Source organism: Phaethon lepturus, unplaced genomic scaffold, assembly GCF_000687285.1.
Source record: "Phaethon lepturus isolate BGI_N335 unplaced genomic scaffold, ASM68728v1 scaffold247, whole genome shotgun sequence".
In the NCBI taxonomy this organism is placed as follows: Eukaryota; Metazoa; Chordata; class Aves; order Phaethontiformes; family Phaethontidae; genus Phaethon; species Phaethon lepturus.
Window position 1 is genome coordinate 107,746 of NW_010551027.1, and position 21,726 is coordinate 129,471.

Consider the following 21,726-nt stretch of genomic DNA (forward strand, 5'->3'; position numbering starts at 1 on the left):
CCAGAAACTGCTAAGGAGGTAACACTGGCTTGCCCTGGGGCTGATTGCCTACTTTACCCAAAAGCGTTTCCCTTCACTAATGCAATTACTGTCACTAATTGTAGAACGCCGCAGAAATGTTTGAAGTCCATCAGGAGATTTACGGTGGGTAGAAGCAGTTGTAGAGCAACTGTCTTGCCAAGAACATGCCCTGTTGCAGCACGAGTTGGACAAAATATATCTAAAATAAGCTACCTACGGTCTTTTAAACATGCACTGATTTGATCTAGTAAATCTACACATCTGCAAGGCAACTCCCTGGGAAAAAAGTGCATCCTATTTACTAGCTTAAAAACTTCCAGGTATTTCTCTCACTTCCCACACACATTCACCGAGCTACAGTTGATCATTTTAGACATAATTTAGGACAACCAGATCCCGGTCTTACCCTTCGAAACATAAGGATAATAATGGTACTACTGCTACTACTAAATAACTTTTTTCAAGCTCAGTGCGTTCCCCACCAGTCCTGGACAGGCAGAGACATCTCAGCACCTGCAGTTCCTCAGGGATGCCAGAGAAGTCTCTCCAGCAGAAGACAAGATTTGTTTAAAAGTACGCTTATAAAAAATAAAAATAAAAGAGCCCAGCCACTAGGTAATTTCTGTTTTGTTTTGTAAACTAATTTGCTTTGCACCAGAGTGCACAAAAGTATAGTTTCCAACAGAGAAGGACAAACACAGTTTCAGGAAAGGAATGAGAAACATAAAATCATAGTTACCACAGTAAAACCCTAAAGAAGATAAGACTGATTTTTCTCTCTCCAACAGAAAAGGGAAAATCTCGTACAAAAAGCAACCAAAGGGTTATGCAGACAAGACACTTTAAAAAGAAAATTAGTTATTTTATAATTCAGAGAGCAATTACTTTAAGAATTTTGAGATATACAAACATCCATTTCCTCAACGAAAAGAGCACTATTATAGACAATCCGACGGCCGCTGCTCCCTGTATAAGCATCACCCATCTCACTGGCGTATGGCCTGGTTAAGATTATACCATTTAACCAGCCAAATATAAGGAAAATTTCCATGTTTGCTAACTAAAAAACGCAGGCTAGAATCCCCCAGATGGTATAAATTACAACATAACCCCTGAAATCACGGGAGATACATTAACTTAATACCGCACAGGACCTGTCTTTTCTTCTTCACAGTTCAACTGTCTTTTTTTAATGTGAATTTCAGAGTAAGAATTTTCATTGGATTTAGCTGCTGCAAAAGCCAGCTCTTGCAGAATTACAGATACAGACAAATCACGAGGGACGATGCCGAATTCTCTCCAATTCCCCATTTTTCAAATTAGAGGAATCCACTCCAGGTACTGATCCTCTCCATCGCTTGGGAAAAGCTCCTGATAGGAAATAAGGAGATGTTCCTTACATTACAAAAATGTTTTACACTTCTCCTATGGACTTTCAAGGAGATGTAGTTAAATTATGAAGTGCTAAAACTGGTCCTCATTTTGCTTCTTGGGAAAATGTCAGCATTATAGCTAAACAAGCAACATAAAAATGACACTTCCTAGTTTTCACTCTTGTTTTGTGACCTACATAACCTCTAACTTTTTTCTTTGGTAACAAAATCCATAGATGATAAAGGATTTAAGGAATTAGGAGTTAATGACTTGGGAAGTCAACTTCCATTACAATTCCAGTGGCATTCAGCACATAAACTCCTTAGGTCTTCTGAAAATCTTAGACATTACTCCTTGAACAGTCATCTCCATACTCAAAAATTGAAAATCTACAGACGTGTCCACTGCAAGTCAGCTACCAAGATATTAAACAGGAAAGAATTTGCCCTACAGTTTGGAGTAACAGACCAAATCAAACCCAGTCAGAGCAGCTGTTTTCACACCTGCAGCTGCACTTGCTTCCGTCAAACTGAGAATGATTCCTGTAATCAAGACGCCCAAGAATATATGGATCTAATTTGTTTTTTTAAATAAAATAAATACAGGTATTGGAAGCCTAGCTTTAGTAACACATTCTGTCTCAATTTTTATAAATCATTTAGAAAAGACCGGACTTCGGAAAGGTAGGGATGGTTGTTAGGGATCTTGGGGGACTTATATAATTGCCACAATTATTGCAATGAAAGATGGTATGAAATCATAGGGTAAAAGATAGGAAGAAAATACTACAAATCTTCAATGTTTCAAATATAAAGTACAAATATCGGGTGCATACAAGAGCAATGTAATTATTACTACACCAGTTTAAATTTATTCACTATTAGCTCTCCTTGCATCACCTAGTAAGTCGGCAAGAATCTGTGGGGTTGCAGAAATATAATTACTAAGATCAATTCAATGCACCGTGCCATTAACACGTTATTATAAAGAGGCCACAATATGAAAGCATCTCATAGACAGGACTGTATTTTGCAATTCATAGAGCAATTAGATCTAAGTTTGATTCAATGAATCTGGTCCTAAGTGGAATGCAAATTCTGGATGTCTTTGTCCTCAGATATAAAGGTCAGTCATGTAAGTCAGAATTAACTTCACTGGGCAATTAACAGGAGAAAGCTCTCTACTAACATGTATGGGCTTTTATAGCAAGCAAAGCTGACACTAATAGCAACTATAGTTTAAAAAAAGTCACACACAAACCCTGAAACACTGATACTTAGTGTTTATAATGAAAATATCCCTTGACATTTCCTTTTTTTTCCTCTTTTCTTGCTTGATTTTATTTGTATGGTGACACAGACTTACACCAAACAACGCAAATCTGTAAGGTTACATCAAAATTTGCTCTACCAGGTCTTAAGACTAAGAATCCTGAATTTCTGTGTTGTGTATTCTAGTGTTCGGAGATATATGCCTGAAAAATAAATAGGCATATTAATGGACTCTTCCTAAAAGCTAAACTATCAGTCCTGTGAACATTTAAGTACAGTCTTTAACTCCTGCAGAAGTACTTATGATATTAATTTTGAGTGTAAGTATTTTAGCAATGTATTTGACCATTTTCTTTACATCTTTATAGATAGTCCTAATTCACAGCAGCAGCACCAAATGCCACACACACACTGCATTTCTTTGAAGCTGTAGCTTCCTCATGTTCAACAGTTCTGGTTGCATGTAGAGCCTGAATAATGTGTAGCTAATCAGTTAATAATTAGTGGTTAAGTCTGTCCTCAAGCACTAATGATACAACAACTCCAAACCAGATCAGCTAACAGTCGTATCAGATGACCATTAGCCATGTACACATTAAATGTGTGAATGAAACTGAATTTTCTTGTTGGGTTTTTTTTTTTTGGTTTGTGAACATCCCCTGCTACATGGAGCAGAGCAAGCTGGTCTACTGGCTCACTGCAGAAACATCCAAATGATGCTTGTAAGTACAGATCTGCTATTATCAATCATTATGACCCCAGATTTTATAGCACAACACAACTAAACTACTGAAAAACAGTGAATGCTTGATGTTGTTCAATTTTTGTATTTTGTCTTTTTCAGCAAAACACAAAACCAGGATGCTAAATAAATCAAACTCTGAAAATGAACTTCTGTGACAATGAAATTAAGCATTTAACTGTTTCCTTTAGATTCACATGAAATTCATTCAGTGATACTAGAATGAAGCAGAATTTATGTTGTGACTCCTCTACCTTAGGTGTGAACAAAACACTCTCTCCAGTATTTTTTCTTATCAAAAGACCATAAGCAGAGCCTTTTGTTCCCCTTTGTTCTTCCCTTCCCCTCATTCTTCTCAAGCATCTGAAGCTAGACTATAATCCGACTTGAAAAATGAACTTCCATCTGAGTTATATCTCCTCGCTGAAAATCCTTTTACCAGAGATATGTCTCCTAAATTCAGTGAGAAAAAGAAGGCTGAAAATGGACACTTTAAACAGGGAATTGAATTTTACATGGCCTGAACACTTTCCAGTTTTACCAGGTAGGAAAGTTGTTTTCAGCAAATATTGTAATGATATTCTTAAGCAGCTTCAGTGACTCAGTGGTAAGTCTCTGTGTTGCCGTGTGGGAAGTTTGAATTTGAATTCTTCCTCCCCCTGGGTTGCCACTTCCAGATTCTTGGGCCAAAATAAAGCCCCAGGTTTTGCAGGGGAGGAATTTATTGTGTAGTCCCATGACACCACACTTGCTCAGGGAGGCTGTGCGGGCCCGGGGCTTGCCTGGACCGGGTTTGTGCTGAACACCACCCTCGCAGAACGCGAGTACCTTAGGAGCCTTTGTGAGTGGCTCAGTGCAAGATCAACAGACAGAGTTTTGTTTCAAGTTCAGCTTCCCCCGCCCCCCTTACAATGTGTTTACCAATTGCCAACTACAAATGGGGGCATAAAGAGTCAGACAAGCCTACCCTCCTTAAGCTGATAGTATTTTGTTCTCCAAGAAATGCTTTCGTTGAGTGCCCTGCTGGGACGAGGATATTCAGCATCTCTGGAGGTGCTAGCGCTCGAGGATCGGCACCTGAAACACCTTCACTGCGCATACTCGGCTTCCTCCAGAGTCTCGCAGGCCCTCTCCTGCACCTGATATCTTTCAGGAACCTCACCAGGGTGGGGGCTCAGTATTTTATCATTTGTTAAATGTGTCTTGAACTGAACATCGTTGGGTTGTTCGCAGAGACGACAGGCACCGTATTGGAACATATACATAGGACCATAGCTTCCACAAAACAAGGGCTAACCACCAACCTTTCTTGAGTCTCAGCTGGATTAGTGTATCCTATGGGCACTTGAAGATGTGGACCAAAAGTATTGATGTTAAAGGAAAGACAAAAGCAGAGACAAATAAAGACAAATCGAATAAATGGGGGTTAAGGAGTAATTTTTCTGTACATACATGATGAGCAAAGCAAGAAGTAGTGAACACAAGTGACAAAAGCAAACATATGTGCTGAACCTCATGAGAAGCTTTGGAGTTATCCCAGGCAGAAAGAAGCCCTTGCTGACTACACTGCTCCTTTGACTGAAGGCATTCTGACAGGTGCCTTTTGCAATCTCTCTCCTAAAATAAACCCTTTGGGTTTTAAGAAGTATATTTGGACGATAAATCTAAATGAATCAAATCGCTCAGTTGATACTATAATCTTGGGCATTACAAAATGATGAGTATTACACGAGGCTTTGAGGACACTACAGGATATTGGTCCAGAGTCTGGTCTCAACGTACCCCACGTAGGTCCAGAATGACTACTTGTAGCTGTGAGCCCTAGAGGGACAGTCTGGAGAGAAAGTACTGCAAACCTATACTCCCGGGCAAGTACAGGATCTAGCCACAGCCACTAAGCTCAAGGCAGCAGAGGGACTTTTAACTGATGTCTCCAGAACCATGGGACTTCCCAAGAGGAGGAGGCAGGCCCTGTAAAATAGGTATACGCACAGGCAGCCTTGAGAGCTGCAAGTTTTACCCACTTGATCCTGGGACTGCTGCATACATAACTGATGGAAATATTTCAGAAAGTACTAGAAATAACAGTAGTCAAGACTTTCTGTTTAACTTTGATCATATCAATGTCCCCATGTCCAGTAAGGCAGCTCATTTTCCCTTTGGGCAAGAGGAAGGGAGTGGTGTGAGAGGTAAATAACCAAAGCACTTCAGCCGCATGACTCGATGTTCAGGCCTTAAGTAGCTCAAAAAACCACCTCCATAGAAGCTGACATATGAGCGTGCAAACAGCCCTGTTCTTCTGGAGACCATGCGCACACGAAAGCAAAGCCTGCCCATAAGTGGATAAAGCCAGATTTGTTCAGTAGCTTGTAGGATTGAGACATTAAAACATAATCCACAAATATCAGTCTAGATAGTCTAGTAAGTAAGTAAGGCTAATTCAGTCTTATACAAAGCATGAGCTACTATTTCTAAAACAATATTTTTTTAAATGTCTCTAATTGCCAGCTTATGCTGCTACTTCTAAGCTATTCAATATATGTCAACGGAAAAGTCAGGAAATTTGTTGGAAGCACTTCATGTTTAGCAAAGAGTCCTTCTAAGCTGTGCACAAAGACACTGCTCCTCTCACTAGTCGTCGTCTTACTTTTAGCAGGTGGTACGTTAGGGGCAGATCTAGACAAGATCTTATGCAGAGAGCAGAGAAAAGGGATGATCAAGTGGATGAACAAGTTGGACTGAACAGATAAGGGGCCATTTCCTGCTTGACATTAGCCTAGCCTATGGATGATACAGCAAAAGTTTTATACCTCTCTTAAAGGGAGGCAGAATTTCCTTCTTGTTTTACAGTCAGAAAAAAAATCTCCAGAAATTACTTACAGAGTGCTACAAAACTTGTCAGCAGAGGCAGAAGCGGGCACTGTGGGAGGAGAGGAAGGGTGTTAAAGTACTCCCGCATCTATTTTCTTCAAGAGGTTGGGAAAAAAATGTTAGAAAGAAAAAAGATGAAAACCAGCTGAAGGAAGGGTTAGACATTTCTATGCAAGATCTGTAATTTCATACCTAGCATAGTCAGTGACAAAGGTATGCTCGTTACCCCACACTGAAAAACTGTGATTGCATGTTAATGTGCTCTCTCCCTCATCAGGCTGAGGTTACAGTACTGAAAGCTGGACCTCCCACTGACTGCAAAGGACATCTGATCAGTAACTCAGCATCTGGAAGAAAACCAGCTCATTGTTAGGCTTGCAGTTGATGAGGGCTTTTTCTTCTATAACCACCTGAAGAACAAAGAAAAATGAACAGGCTCGAAAAACAGAACAGAATAGAAAGTACGCTATATATTCTGTAATATGGGAAGCAAACTAGGTAAACCATTTGGTTCAATTAAGACAAGCCAATATGGGAGCAACTTCATTATCCAATTTGGATCCCAAATCACAGTTTTATTTGCTGATATTCTCATGCTCTTAGCTCCTGGGAACACTAAATTAATCTCTCAGGTTCATATTCAATAAAAGCTCCATCCTGTTTTGGCAAGACTGAGGTTTCATTTTTATTTAGTTTATTTGATGAGGGTTTTGGTAGAGTAGAAGCAAAGCAGGGTGTTTAAATGAATACCTTAATATTCCTTCCCCATGGCCCACGACCCCATTTCTGTCCAGCCTGGGGCCATCAGCCCCTGCCCCACTGATGCTGTAGGATGCCGGTCTCCAGCCCTGCCCAGGCTGGCATCCTGGCCTGACCTCGGCTCACCCCCATGAAGGTACCGCCTGCCGTCCCCGGCCCTCGCTGCTCCTTGACCCTTGCAAAAGCGTCATTTCTGAAGCACGCAGAGCTAGGAGAATCACAGCCAAAGCTCTTCGTCTTACCCTCCTCCCTCTGCAACACATCTGAAACACAATTTTCACTATCTCACTACTACAAAAAAAGGAAAACATGGAATATAACTCCTATATATACTTATAGAAGAACAAATGGGCAAAGAAATGCAAAGTCCATAAAGCATAGGGCCTAACTCATTTCTGCACCCCAAAGCTGTTTGCTTCATATGAATTAAAGATTTCTTTCCACGCAAGAGAAACCGCTGTCTTTCCCCTTGTTCACAGTCGCCCACTCCCCATCCTGCGTGTCGCCATTCCTATTTGCCTTGCCCCATCTGGCTCCCGGCGTGGAGCACAGCAGCTGCTCCAGCATCAGGACCAGACACCCCAGCAAAGCTGAGGGCTGGAACCTAACAGCACCCAGAAACGGCCCCGTGAAAATCAGCGGTGGGTGCACCAAACCTGCACGCAATCCCTGTGGAGATGTGGGAAGAGACCTCCATTGTGGGGAGGACAAGAGCTAGACAAGGATTTTCTTGTCAAATTTTGTTCCTAATTTTTTTTTCTTATTTCGAAGAAAACAGAGAGAATGGCAGATGGAGGTTAAAACTAAAAGGCAAGGTTTGTCACAAAAAGCTTGCCGTTTTATATGATACACTACAAACCAATTATGCACATAGGTGAAAACACAGGCTGACAATGACCAGTTCTGTTTTAATAAAAAAAAAGAGATGATAAGAAAAAGGCAGAGCAGCAAGTCTGTTTATTATGTCTTTTTCTTAAAAAAAAATCAGAAGCTGTGTTTCGTCTGTACCAGCTGAGATTACAACAAAGCTTTAGAGATGACTTCAGTATCACCACTGACCCATGACAATCACATCCCAGAAAATAGGATTTTAGTTATTAAATGGAGTATTAACTTTCACAGATTACAACGAGGCAGTCAAGAAGCCGGACAAAACAGTCATTTAGAAGAAATCCTAGGGTTTCTTAATGGTCCACAGAAAAACACTGGCCATAAGTGATTACAAAATACCCATCAGCTAATATGTGCCAAGATCCGCTAGGGCAGTTGAAAACTGGAGGCCGTCTACAAGAAGAAATGAGTGAATCTGTCCGACCAGCGGGACAGAGCCTTATTTACAGAAAATACAAAATCAAATTATAAAAAAGGCAAGTCCTGCACGGCCTGACTGTTGAATCTGCAAGAGTTCTCTGTATAAACACTTTCCCCTTATCTCAGGAGCTCAGTTGGCACCACATTATTCACACCTTTACTCCTCACTCCGCAGGGATCGCTCCAGAGTCGGCCAACACTTAAGGGACATAGCGGAGAATGAGCAGTTGAGGAGACAGAGAAAGACTGCACCGGAGTGTGAACAGGCATATTCTCTGATTTCCCCCTAAATCTCATCACCTCCCTCCAGGGAAGTGAATCATCATCTTCTTTTTAGAAGAAGAAATCTTCTTCTAAAAACCAATAAAGCTGCAACAGCACCAGTGGGGTGGTGCATCTTCAAGAGGAAGATGCAGCAGCGGTGCAGATGCACCACTGCACGCGACGTGGAGGGAATAAAACCCGGCAGCTCCCGTGAAACGCCCATACACCTTTGCGGTGAGTGCCGTAACCTACACAGAGAAGAGCTACGTCTATAGATAGCAATTTGCTGCTGTGCCATGTCTAAATTGGAGCGTCTTTGCCTCTGTGCACAGTCCAAGCCCTGTGTATATCTGTGGATTACTTTGAGTATTTACGGTTCTTTGTAATTAGTTAATAGCAATGAGAGAGATCTTTTTGAGGAGCAGGCTGCTGTGACTGAGCAGTTTTTAAACACAGAGAAACACACACAAAGAATTTGCTTGCAGCTATTCAACGCTGTATTCAAACACAGCAAGTTTGGGAAATGCTGTTTAAACAGTGGAAGTGAAACAGTTTTAACCAGCTGCTGCTGAATCGATACAACATCAACTTTATATTAATAATACTAAAAAATAATAATCACTAGACTGATGGGCCATGAATAGGTGATTACTGAGGACTGCAAGAATATGTTTCAGTGACTAACAGTAGATTAATAGAGGAAAACAGTTAATAAGCACAAAGAAGGATAAAATTGCTTATGAAGATAAATGATGGCTTCCTTGCCAATGGAAAACACGATGTTGCAAGAAATACAGGATACTCAGGATAAATATTACAAATATACATGGTAATTGGTCTCTACTCTCAAACAGATACCCAGACCTGACTCTGCTCTATCACTTGCTTACACAGCCTCAGTGAAAAGCTCACAAGGCCAGCCTCTATTTAAACCATGCTCTTTCTATGCAGCTAGGAGGCACAGGAAAATTTTCTTCCATCACCTTCAAGACTTTCCTGTTCCTCTCTTAACCAGCAACATCTGTCGTGCTATCCTCTGCATTATGCCTGGGTGGAGCAGACAGACAGAACAGGAACAACACAACCATCTCGGCAGCTTTCTATCGGCATGGTGTTCCTGCCACATTCAGCTGCTGTAAAACCACCACATAAGCCTGGTAAGAAATTCCATATTAGCTGAGAACCCAGCTTTCCTCTCCCTCTTCAGTCTGTCCAAAGCGCCTGATCTTCCAGCGTGCCAAACACCGTCGTAACGGTACCATCAAATGGGAGTGCTCAGCCCTGGGAAAACGATGCCTTTACATCTGCGTCTACACACCTAACCCCCCAACAAAGACAGAGGTACTTGGCTTTAGACACTGACAGTTGAAAAGTGACTTCAAATCAACAACTAGCCTGGGGGGAAAAATACCTAAGGATTTTGTTGCCAGTTTTAGAAGAGTAAGCTGACTGTAAGGGCATTGCCTCAGAACAAAATAATTGCTAGGGAGAAAGTGGGAGGATAAATGTGAGACTCCAGCAATGTTGATGACAACCAAGGTAACAGGGCAGGCTTTTAAGACTTCGACTATGAAATTAAAAAGAGTAGCTTAACCAAGTGGAAAAGGATGGAGGTAAACGAGTGGAATACTAGAAATCTGTGTAAGGGAGCTGTGGCTGTGGAACGGGTGGGTAGCTCAGTCAAGCAGAGGGCCAGGCACTGCATGGCTAAGGGGTCGGCACTTCAAATCAGAAGCTGGTACTGTCAAGGAAGCACTCAATTTCTGCACATCTTTCTTTCAGCTATATTGTGCCCCTAGCCCATGTAATTATTAAACGTGAAATCAAAAAGACCAAAGTGTATGGAACATTTACACACGCACACATACACATGTACGTAACTTGTGCTACGGTTAGAAAACATCTCGGAGCTTTAAAACCAAATTTTCACAAAGCATTTTAAAATTCACAAAACATAGACTCACTTCATCACGTGAAATGCCTCAGCACAGAAAATAACACAGGCCAAACAGCTTGAGGTAAACATTTTCGAAGTATGAAACATGCCAGAACCGGGGAAATGTCTTAATCTCCAGTGGTAGAAATACACCAAGTGAAACACTTTGATATTAAAACAACTAACGTTTTTAGGACAGAACAAGTTCCCCAGTAGTATATTAACGCAAAATTATGCGCTTTGAAATGGGAAGTGATTAAAAACATACAAAATAAAACCAAAGCATATGAAAGCTTTTTTGACGGTAAGATCAAATTTGGAGTAATTTTTATTGCACTTGGAGGGAAAACTGTATTAACATCCATTAAAATCTATAGTAAACTGATTACCAATGATTGCTATAGTTTAAATATGCACTTTGCCAACTTCTGAAAAGTACACATTAAAAATTAATCCAAAACGCCCTTGGAGAGCCTGGGCACAATGCTTTAGGAATGGATGGACAGAGAGAGGGGTTTACACCTGCAGCCCGCTGACGTGGCCGCTGCTTGGTAGCAGCCTCGCTGGAGGAGTAAGTCGCCCATCCATACAGACCCAGACTGCCTGAAGTGACCGGGCAGTGACGCAGTATGGAGGAGGGCTGTGCGTCTGTATCATGCCCTTCAGCCTCGTCACGTTACCCGAGGTAGCAAATACATCCCTGAGTATGTGACTTGACTTGTGGTATGTTAAGCATCAGAGATAAGCAACTTCGGAGATTTGCAAATACAGCACAAACCCTGCTAATATTCCTTATTGATTGAATTGTGTCTCAGTAAGGAGAGAAATGGCTTAAATTAAACAGGCATCTCTGGGTGCACAGGAGATCTGCTAAGGCGAGCTGTGCAGTCTACATATTCTTTATCACAGAAGTCTTGCACTGACCCATATTCCTTACCAAAATAATAGCCTTCTGTTAAAGCTATTGGAGCTTCACCCACAAAAAGTCCACTAAGCTACAAGGTGGGAGTATGGAAATTTTCATTTGACCTCACTGTTACGTCCATGCAGAACTAACATGGAACAATTTCCCAAGACACACTTGAAGGCAAAAATACGTTTTTCCATGCAGCTGCAGCAGATGGACTTCACATAAAATGCCGCCTTGTATACTTTCATCACATTTAACCAGCTGCATCACGCTGTTTAAATGCAGGTTACGGATCAATGCAGCCGAACAATATGAGACTGAAAAGTTCAATGTCACAATTAATATTTAATCAATTTGCGGTGCCTTGTTCTTCAGCAGCCACTTAAAATGCAGGGAACAGGTACAGCCTTAAACTGCTGAAAGAATAATTACCGCTCTGACTGGGTCCTGAACATAATGCCACTCTACTGTATTTTTCTGACAAATATATAGAGACATTTTCACAGATTCAATGACATTTTCTTTTCTTTTATTAAATACTCTGTGTGGGCAAGAAAAGGAAAAAGGTTGCAGTATAATTTATGATACCATTTAATATCAATACTACAATACAAATGAAGGAATTTTAAAAGAAAGTTGCAATGTTTCTTCCAGTAAGTTCCCCTTTTGTGTTATCCGTAGGTCATACTTTTGATATTCACAAGGCAAATGAATGGTTTTCCTTTCTGAAAGAAAAGGGGGAACTCAAAGCACTGTCAGCTAAAGATTAAGAAACAACGATGCATTTTAAAATTAAGAGATTAAATAATTAAAGACTAAAAGTATAAGAGTTCCCACTACAACAAGGAAAAATCTGAGATAGGATATGTAGAAGAGACGGTAGGTACGTAAAGATCTGAACACAGCTACGTGCTTTACCATATGGCTAGGAATACAAGAGTCAAGCTAACATTTATAAATGTAATAAAAACATCGATATGTTAATGGTAGCAATCCATACAGCAGCCATGCCTTGGGTACTGCAGAAGTTCCAGCCGTTTTGTAAAGGAAAGGTTAAAAAAAAGAGGGGGGAATGAGATGATGGTCGAAAGTAAGCTTTTATGAGCAGTGTGGCGGTCACATGCCAGAATTCTCCAGGTTGGAAATGAAATGACTGTTAGGAAAGTGGTTGGTAAAATCACAGAACAGCACAGAGAAGACAAGTAGGTGACAATTATTCCCACAACAAAAGCTACAGAGAAAACAACTTCCACAATCCTATGTAGTGCAGCATGCACTTTTTATTTTCAGTCATGCTGTTGCAGTGAGCCAGGCTGAATCAACTTAACACATATCAAGTAGAGGTTGCAGCTGCATTCTGCATGAACACAACTACCAACTGTGGTGCACAAATTCTTTATTCTAGATCCCCAGCTGAGTCCTCCTCACTGCCATGGGAGATGGGCCATCAATAGAAACTTCTAGGCTGAGTCCCTAAATCATGACAGCAGTCAGCTACTTTTTGAGAGCTCTTCCCTACTTATTGTAGCAGGCAATATATGGCCAATACAGTATTTAAATGGGCATGTTCTCTCTGTACAGGCATATTTAGATACGATGCCACGACGAGGAGCAGGTGCCCACGTATACAATCTCACCCACAGGCCGGTTCTGTCTGTGCAACGTTTCACAAGATGCAAAACGGTAGTTTTAGATTCGGCAGAGAGTCTCAGCTTTACATTAGGTAACACCGCTTTAAACTGACAGTGCTAGAGCCCTAAGAGCAAGCAATCTGAATTTGATTTACGCTGTTAGGTAGCTGTTTACTACTATTCGTAACTGGTGCTGACCTGGGGACAAGTGTTAATGTAGGAAGCAAAGGGTTGAGAAATGTAGATACCAACCAACGAATTAGAAGAATGGCATTAACTATATTTTTTTATTCTAATATTTCAACCACTGCTAATCTTTAGAGAAGCCATTTTCAATCATGTCTTACCAACTTGTCCTGGGCAACTTTTAAGCTAAGAATGTGATCATTTATACTATCCACCAGATAAAAAAAACACTGAGGAAAATCACCTGGGTCACATGTATTGGGCAACTGATTTGCATACACACCCAGGCACCGACCTACATGTATTTTCAACAGACTGCAAAACTACCCAATTCCCTTGACTTTGTGAGGTTTTATATGTACTGAATCTATGAATTAACAAAACTACTTAGCCAATTTATGAATGCCTACACCAGAAAGGGAAGAACAGACATACTAGTAGATTAATCAGTATACTTGATTTGTTCAGCATCGATTAGAGAAAACCGTATGTATTCCCTGGGAGGAAAAAAAAAAAAAAAAACACATTTTCATTTAAGCACTTGGAATTTACCCCATTCTCAGAATTACGCTGCCAAATAACTGACTTTAACAGGATGCTGTAACAAAAACATTTAGCAGAGGAGCAGAAGAGATACTGAATGCAAGAGATGCAGTGCACTTTGCAGGCCTGTTCTCTGGGGAAAATGACATCATGTCTTGACTGCTCTGTCAGACATTCTCATACGCTGGACAATTCAGCCAAAATGCATTACATGTTGTCATTTTCCATTCAGAAGTTGCTGCTACTTTGCTGGATGACTGCGTGCAACCCATTAATGCTCTCCATCTGCCTCAAAGTTCTCAGCTGCCATGCTAATGGTGCCTATCAAAATAATACCAAGATGGGATTGTCAGATACAACTTATACTTGCACTGACTCTGTAACGACCTGATTTCTAATCCACTTGCCTGACCACAAAGCTAATATTCAGACTGTTGATGAAAGCTAGCTTTGCACTTGGGGACAGGATCCAGACCTTATGGGCTATTCTCTCCATTTCCTTTGCAGTCCAACCACGGTCAGATCATCAGACCAGAAGACATGTAAGCTTCAAAAAAGCAAAGCCTTTAAGTAATTTTCCCCCAGCAAATAAAACTGCATGAACACTGGAAATAAATTAGATAACCTCTTGCAGAAAACCCAGTCAGACGCAAATTCTGGCCAGTGCAAGGAAGGAAAGGAAAAGGACAAACACACAGTCTTTCCTACGGGGTCTCTCCTCACTTTAGAGTGAGGAGACATGCAATTGCTTATACCCTGTCCTTACCTTGTACAAAAGTGTGAGCATTTAGAGTCATTCTATTCTGGTAACTTCATCTTTTCCTCCATCTCTATAATCAGCCTGGAGCTCATGCAGTGCTTTGGGCTATACACCTGCCATGGAATATGCCCGACGGGCAGATGTCAAGCCAGCAAGGAAGGCTGCCCATGCTACATTTCTTTGGAATGGAACTCTTCTGTTTCTAATTTCAAATAATTTCTACCAAGTCATAGTCTCTATAGCTCATTGTGTGAATGATTTGTACTAACAACAGTTTGAAATACATATATAAAATGAAGAAATCAACCTTGGAAGCTTTTAAAACAAAGAAACAGATTTCTACATGCGTTCTAAATCTGAAGATTAAAATACAAGAAGGTTCAAAGGTAAGGTTCATCAACTGTGAGTTCATCAACTACTGCATACTGTGATAGCCCAAGTGGTTATCTGTTTAGGATGAAATACGATTATTAAGCAGGTCTGAATGAGTTGGAACAAGCAGTAACAGTTAGAAAGTAACACAAGAGTCACGCTCAGTTGTTACTGACGGTCCTCAGAAGTGACAGTAACTTCCTCTCCTTTCACATCCCGCCAGCATGATTTCTCATATTGCTTCTACAGAGCTACAATGCTGAGAAAGCATCAGCTTCTTTACCTCATTCATACGAGAAGTCCAGCATTGAGATGTTTGCATTTTGTCTTGCTTTTTTCTATTCCTCAGTAGAGGGATGTAATTCACTGCTGTGGGGAAAACAAACAAAACAAAACCAACCAAACAAACAAAAACCCAACCAAACAAAAAACTCCACAGAAAACCAAATCAGACAACCCCAAAATTAAACTGTAATGAAACCAATGCACCTTTGCCCACTTGTGGAAGCTCTTCCATCTTCATGCGACAATTGAAATACAATTTAGATGCCTCCGAAAGAACAGCAGCCTGTCAGTTCCAATGCATTATGCAAGAAGCCAGACTTCACCTAATGCAATAACAGCATCCTGAGCAGTACCAAAACTCCCTGTCTCCATCTCTCCACTACCTCACTCTTCAGCTTTCCCACTTAAAATAGGCCTATTAATTTTAGAGGTTTTTTTTTTTTCTTTTTAAAGATGTTTGATATGACTGTGCAAGCCGGGTATTAAAAGAAACCCATGATCATTTCATATCTATATAGATTACAAATTAATACAGAGTTAGGGCATTTCTGGGAACCCCACTGCATAATCTGTAGGTCTATAACTTCAAGCATTTTAAGATCTAAAAAAGGTAAGTAAAGTTCAGCTTCAGGAGTATGTATTACTTTCAACATTAAAACTCAACTTGTCTCACTCCTTAAAGCTTCCTTGAACAAAGTTTAAGAAAGGAAAGTAGAAGCACTAAACACAGATTTAATCCTTTGAAGGAGAGAGTAAAAATTGGTCTTTATACTCTACCTAAATAAGCACTACAGTTTGGTGTAGCTGGTATAGAGGTAGATGTGAACACACAAACCTCTGCAGCAGCCATAGTACGTTAGTAGTGACAGGAGACTCATAGTCATAGTACGTGTTAGTGTGACAGAAGAGCAACTGCATAGGTATTTAGGACTTAAAACCCCCAGCCAATCTGAGACTACATCAGGCAAAAGTCACTAGCCAATGGCTTCCAATTTCTACAATCAACTTCAGATTCCTCAAAGAATTAAAAACCTCGATAAGACAGACTCGTTTAGCTCTTCTGAACCAAACAACCTCAGTACATCAAACCCAGTGGTGACTTGCCCTTCTCCAGAGACATCAGCCCTTGGTTAGTCGTGACGTGAGACATCCTGAGGCCCAGATCAGTCATCAGCATCTGCAAGAGCAGGGAGCCCACCCTCAGGCACCACCATGCAGTTCGGGAGGATGATCTTCCAGCTGTAACACAGACTGGCTCCTTGACACTGCAGGCTTATAAAGATAGGCGTGCAAGTTGTATTTTTATCCATTAATTTCTATGATGAGAGATTACAGGTCTGCTACAAAATTATCCCAGTACCAACATTTTAAAATGAAGAACATGTTTGAAGTCAGCTAAATAAGCTGGGTCCAGGGAGGATTTTGGAAAATCTTAAAATTAAAAAATTTTGGAAAATCTTAAATCTTATTTTTCTTAAAATACTTTAATAAGAAATAAAATATATGTTTCAAATACTCTTTCATGAACGTATGTTATAGTGCAGATTACACAACACTGCTTCTATTAAAAACAAAGCCTAGTCAAAAAAACCCAAACCAACCATGTTCATGGTGTTTTGAAATGATAAATAGATTACTAGGAGCATTTTCTTCATTAAGCAACAAATTGCTTCTCAGAGATAAGTATTTTAAGATAGAGTACAAGTGGCTGATCCTCAGCTGGTGTAAATTATCACGGTTGCAGGGAGCTCTATTTTTACCAGCTGAAGATTTGCCCCTAAGCATCTGTGAGTGAAGCGGGCCAGGGAACCACAGACATGTTTGTGGAAAGGCATTGATTCTAAACAATGCCAAGAGACTTACAGCATGTTGGACGATTACAGGGATGGGGGGGATACACAAAGGATGAGGAAAATCACTGTAAGTAAAGAAATTAGCAGGAAAGCAGAACAGCAATAGTGATAACTCTCTAGGTACGGCGTTACTGCACCAAAAATCTGTGTTACAACCCTCCCTTCTAAAGCCTGTGCTGTAGATCCCATATATTAATTGTGCTTAGGCATCTGGGCTGAGTCAGCACCTCTGGTTCCTCCCTATAGCAGTCAGTGAATGCACCGCTGAAATCAAAACAATGGTTATTCTGAACAGTGGGATAAAACATTTACAGACAAAGATTTTAAGATAGTAATTTTCATGTGCATCTTGGCTCAGCAAGTTTAGCCAGCATATCTGAAACTACCTACTTGACGTCTGGATAGCGCATCCCCTGCTCCGGACGCCGTGCTTGACTGGCTTCCGCTTGCGTGGCCCAGGTGTTGCGCAATCTGGCTGAAGGCTGGAAATCAGCCCGTCCCTGTTAATAACTTGGGGCACTCTCCCGCAGTTCTGGACTTGCTTACTGGGGGGTGGCCATCCTGAGCCATTGTTTTGTTTTCTGCTTGTTTTTCCCACAACCGCTGTTGGTGTAACCCAACAGAGTCATGCGCTAAACAAGCCACGAAGCCCACACTTTACGTGGTGTTAATACACTGTAACAGAGCAGCTTCAAAATCGTCACACGCATAGGAAAGAGCAGGCAAGAGATCAGCCAGCTACAGTTTTAAACAAAATACCTTCCCCAGCATTATGTGAAATGTTTCAATAAATTCAGAAGACAAGAGGAGAGGAAAAAAAAAGGTTTCCTAGTATCACCCACATAAGCAGTCTATGGTTTTGCATCCCGAGAGCTTACCTTTTCCTACAGAGACGGCAGGTACGCTGCTGACAATAACCATCTTGTGGTTTCATTTGCAGGAAAACAAGAGTCTGGAGCTGTCACAGAATATTTGCAGACATGAACCATATCAACCTAGCTGGGCAATGCTGACTTTTAAAGCTACTAAATTCCGCTGCTTGGAATGTGTCACTTGTTAGATACAAAAGCCATGAAAATGAGTAGCCCAACTACTGGTGAAGAGTAACTTCTAATTACATGACACAATCAGTAACTGCCATTTATCCAGAAATGAAGCCTTGATTCACAGGTGATAAATGACATGACACTGGATGCATGGGAGTAGTCAGTCACATCCCTGAGACACAAGAGATACGCCACCACTAGGCATCTGGGTACCTTTCTAAATGGCCACTTATGCTCAAAAAGCAGTGACAGATGTAAAAACTGTGGAGGGAGGTGATTTGGACTTAAATTCAGAGCAGATAATTCTATCAAAGAAAACATTATGAAAACTAGCAGAAGCAGATTATTAAATTTATACTGTGCTGGATTCACTGCCACCACTTTTAACAATGGGCTTTATCCTTCATGTAACCAAATTTATGCAAATCTCTTCAAGACTTCCAGAAACCAAAACCACAGAAACTCACAAGTTTCAGCATTTCAAAACTTACTCCACGATACCCTGCTTTAATGCCCCTTTTTATTTTCATTTTTACTTTAACTCTCCCATGAAAGACCATTTTAGCCTACTCTAGTAAATACTGTAGGGTATTTACACTGGACGTCGAAGCACTGGCTGTACTTCCATTTAATTGTAAAAGGCCAAGATAACAAATACAGATTTATTATTAAATGTCCCACCTTTCACACTATGCAAATTCACCCAGCCTGCAGCCTACTTTTGGCAGTCCTCTTTCCCAAGGGCCCTTTAGGAAGAGGCTATCAGCCAGATTAATTATTTTAACAATAGCAGCCTTTTCCTACTGCCATTTTTTCTGTCACCATTATATGACATAAAGCAGAGGGGAGGCAGAATGAATTTATCCAGCCTGTAATATATCTCCGTCCAAAGCTTCCCAGAAGCACTAGATTTGGAAGTACAAAGCCGTCAGCCTCGTGTGACTAGTTACAGGGGACAAGAGAGAGCATCGCACGTGCCTGCTTCTGGAAGGGGCCGCATGGTCCATCTGGCTGAAAGGTTGACCACCACAAGAAGACAGATAGTTAAAAAGCCCACAACTAAAATAGCTTTCTCCTGCCTGTCATCATTACTTACAATACATTAGCTTTCAGATGGAAAATGTGGCAACTCATAAATCCTTTGATGTTCAATAACTTACGTACGGTTCATTTACTGGTCCTGCTCTCTTGACAGGTACTTGACAGGATCATAATTGTAGCGGCACGTGATCTCGGCGGAGCACACAACAAAGGGACACATACTGACCTTCCCACGCATCTCACGTGGGAGCCCGGACCCTCCAGGAGAGTGCAATGCAGTTGTACAGCACTGCCTGCCTGCCCTGGGTCCTCCCATGGGGCCAGGACAGCCTGAGGCCAGTAAGTCCACCTAAGAATTGGCCCAGCATTTGTGTAGCTCCTGTGCAGCTGGGGGAGCTGCTGTGCTGCTGCTGTTGTGTCTCAGGGCATGAAAAGGAATCCTTAGGGATCCCTATCACCTGCTATAGACACGGCTGTAAACTGAATGTGTTTATTAGGGGCGGGGGGAAGTAAATATGGGCTGTGTTTATAGAAATGTAAACATGAGTGATTTTCATACTCTGAGGTAACGCCTGAAGGCAGCAGCCCGTAGTGGGCAGGATAAGACAAAACCAATGATTTCCTAACTCCTTTTTTTTTTTTTTTTTACAACTTAGAACTTAGAAACACAGATCTGTGTGGAAGGAGAGGGAATGATTCCTCTTCCAACCAAAGTCACCCTGGGTGCCAGGTCCGGCCCTCCCACTGGGGTGACCACAGCATCATGGCTTCTTACCCCAAAACTGGTCTTTTTGCAGATGCTGGTCCCAAGGATGCAAAACAATGCGAGCACTGGAGATTAGTTCATGTGAACAGGCTGTGCTATATGTTTTATTTAACAGAAAACATGAAGCAGTTGGCATTCTGCAGCCTACTCTGTAATGTTTACAAAATGATAATAACCCCAAAGAAATGCCAACAGGAACTTAGCACAAGTGAAACAAATCACCTTCAAAGTGTCACTTTGACACAGTGGTGTCAAAACACATTTCCTTTCCCACTGGAACAATCCTATTATTTCATACTGGCAAACAGAGGGGAGAAAAGTGGTTTTAAACTCACAGGAAAACGGCAAATTTACAGGGAGATGAGAGTGGCTGGTGAGCTCGCAGAACTATTCGGGGTGAAGTTGGGCTGCTTCAGGGAAGAACTTCTGAAGGCGAGGGGTGTTTGACAGAGAAAAGACCACAGGATTATCCCAGAGCATCTCATCCATGTCAGCGTAAATCCATGAAAAGGCAATGTCATCTCCATGACTCCAACAGGCACCAAATCATAATCCCTCCCACAAAATCAAAAAATCTGATGCCCCTGTGATCTGCCCCTCCTCGATACCAACAGACAAGCAAATGAGATTGAATAAAAGAAATTATTTTCCCACTACTCCAAGATTAGCCAGTGTCAGGTTACATGGGTATCAACACTTAGATAAGAAAGCCTGCAATGGCATCAGGCACTGAAGTGAGGAGGAAGTGGTTACACAGAACCTGCAATGCCCTTATTTTCTTACAGAAAGTCCGGTATGCTTTTGCTTATCCCTTGCCGAACATTGGCACTTCTTATGCTTTTATGATTATCTATCAGCCATATGTTTTGCAGCATTTAGTCTCTCTAAATTGAGGTATGATGCTAGTATTATTTAAGAGTACGACAAGAGACAGGGCATGTATCAAACACATAAATGACAATCAGATGTGGCTCACCCAAGCTGAAAGAGAAATTTGAGACATAAGAGTGACTTCAAATTTAGCCTGCCATCTTATGCAGAATTTGTATGTTTATCAGATACCAGTTTATTCATTTGGCAAAGATTGCATATTAAGAGGCAAGAGGTTAAGTGTCTTTTGTACACAAACTGACACATACCCTCGCAGGCAAATGAGAGCATCCGATTAGGAGAGGGACCTGGCTAAGCTCTAGCGGTCAGGAGAGCTTACCTGTCCAACAACACAACCTAAATTTCCAACTCAATGCTTGCTTTATTTCACTACCATGTTTCCTCAAAAGAGGCAATGCTTATGGAAGGAGACACAAACATTTAAAGGAAAACAGATGTCACATGTCTCCTTCACAAAGAAAAAATCAAGGGCCACTTCCCCTTGCACTTCACATCCATGGGAACCACCTGGCAGGTCTCCCCTCCTTTCTCCCTACGGTGTGAATGGTTCAGATGTTGGTGGACACAACAGCATGTCCATAGACTTCAGTGCCAGTTGAGGTTGGGGTTGAGAAGTGGGTGGCTCAACCTATAATACTTTCATAGAGAAACTCAGGAATCAAAGGAATTTAAGAATTCTTTGAAGAGGATTTTAGGACACATCTTAAGACATCAGGGGGCCCGGGACCTAAAGACCTGATAAATCTCTCTCAGCTCTACCTTCCCCTGCAAGCACAGATCAAGCACAGTGAATCCTGAAGCAGCCATAAATGGAAAGTCCAGTGACTACAAGCTGAGTATGTCAAATACTGCCAGCAAGAAGAAATGGCCTCTGTCAGCGAGATTAACGTCAC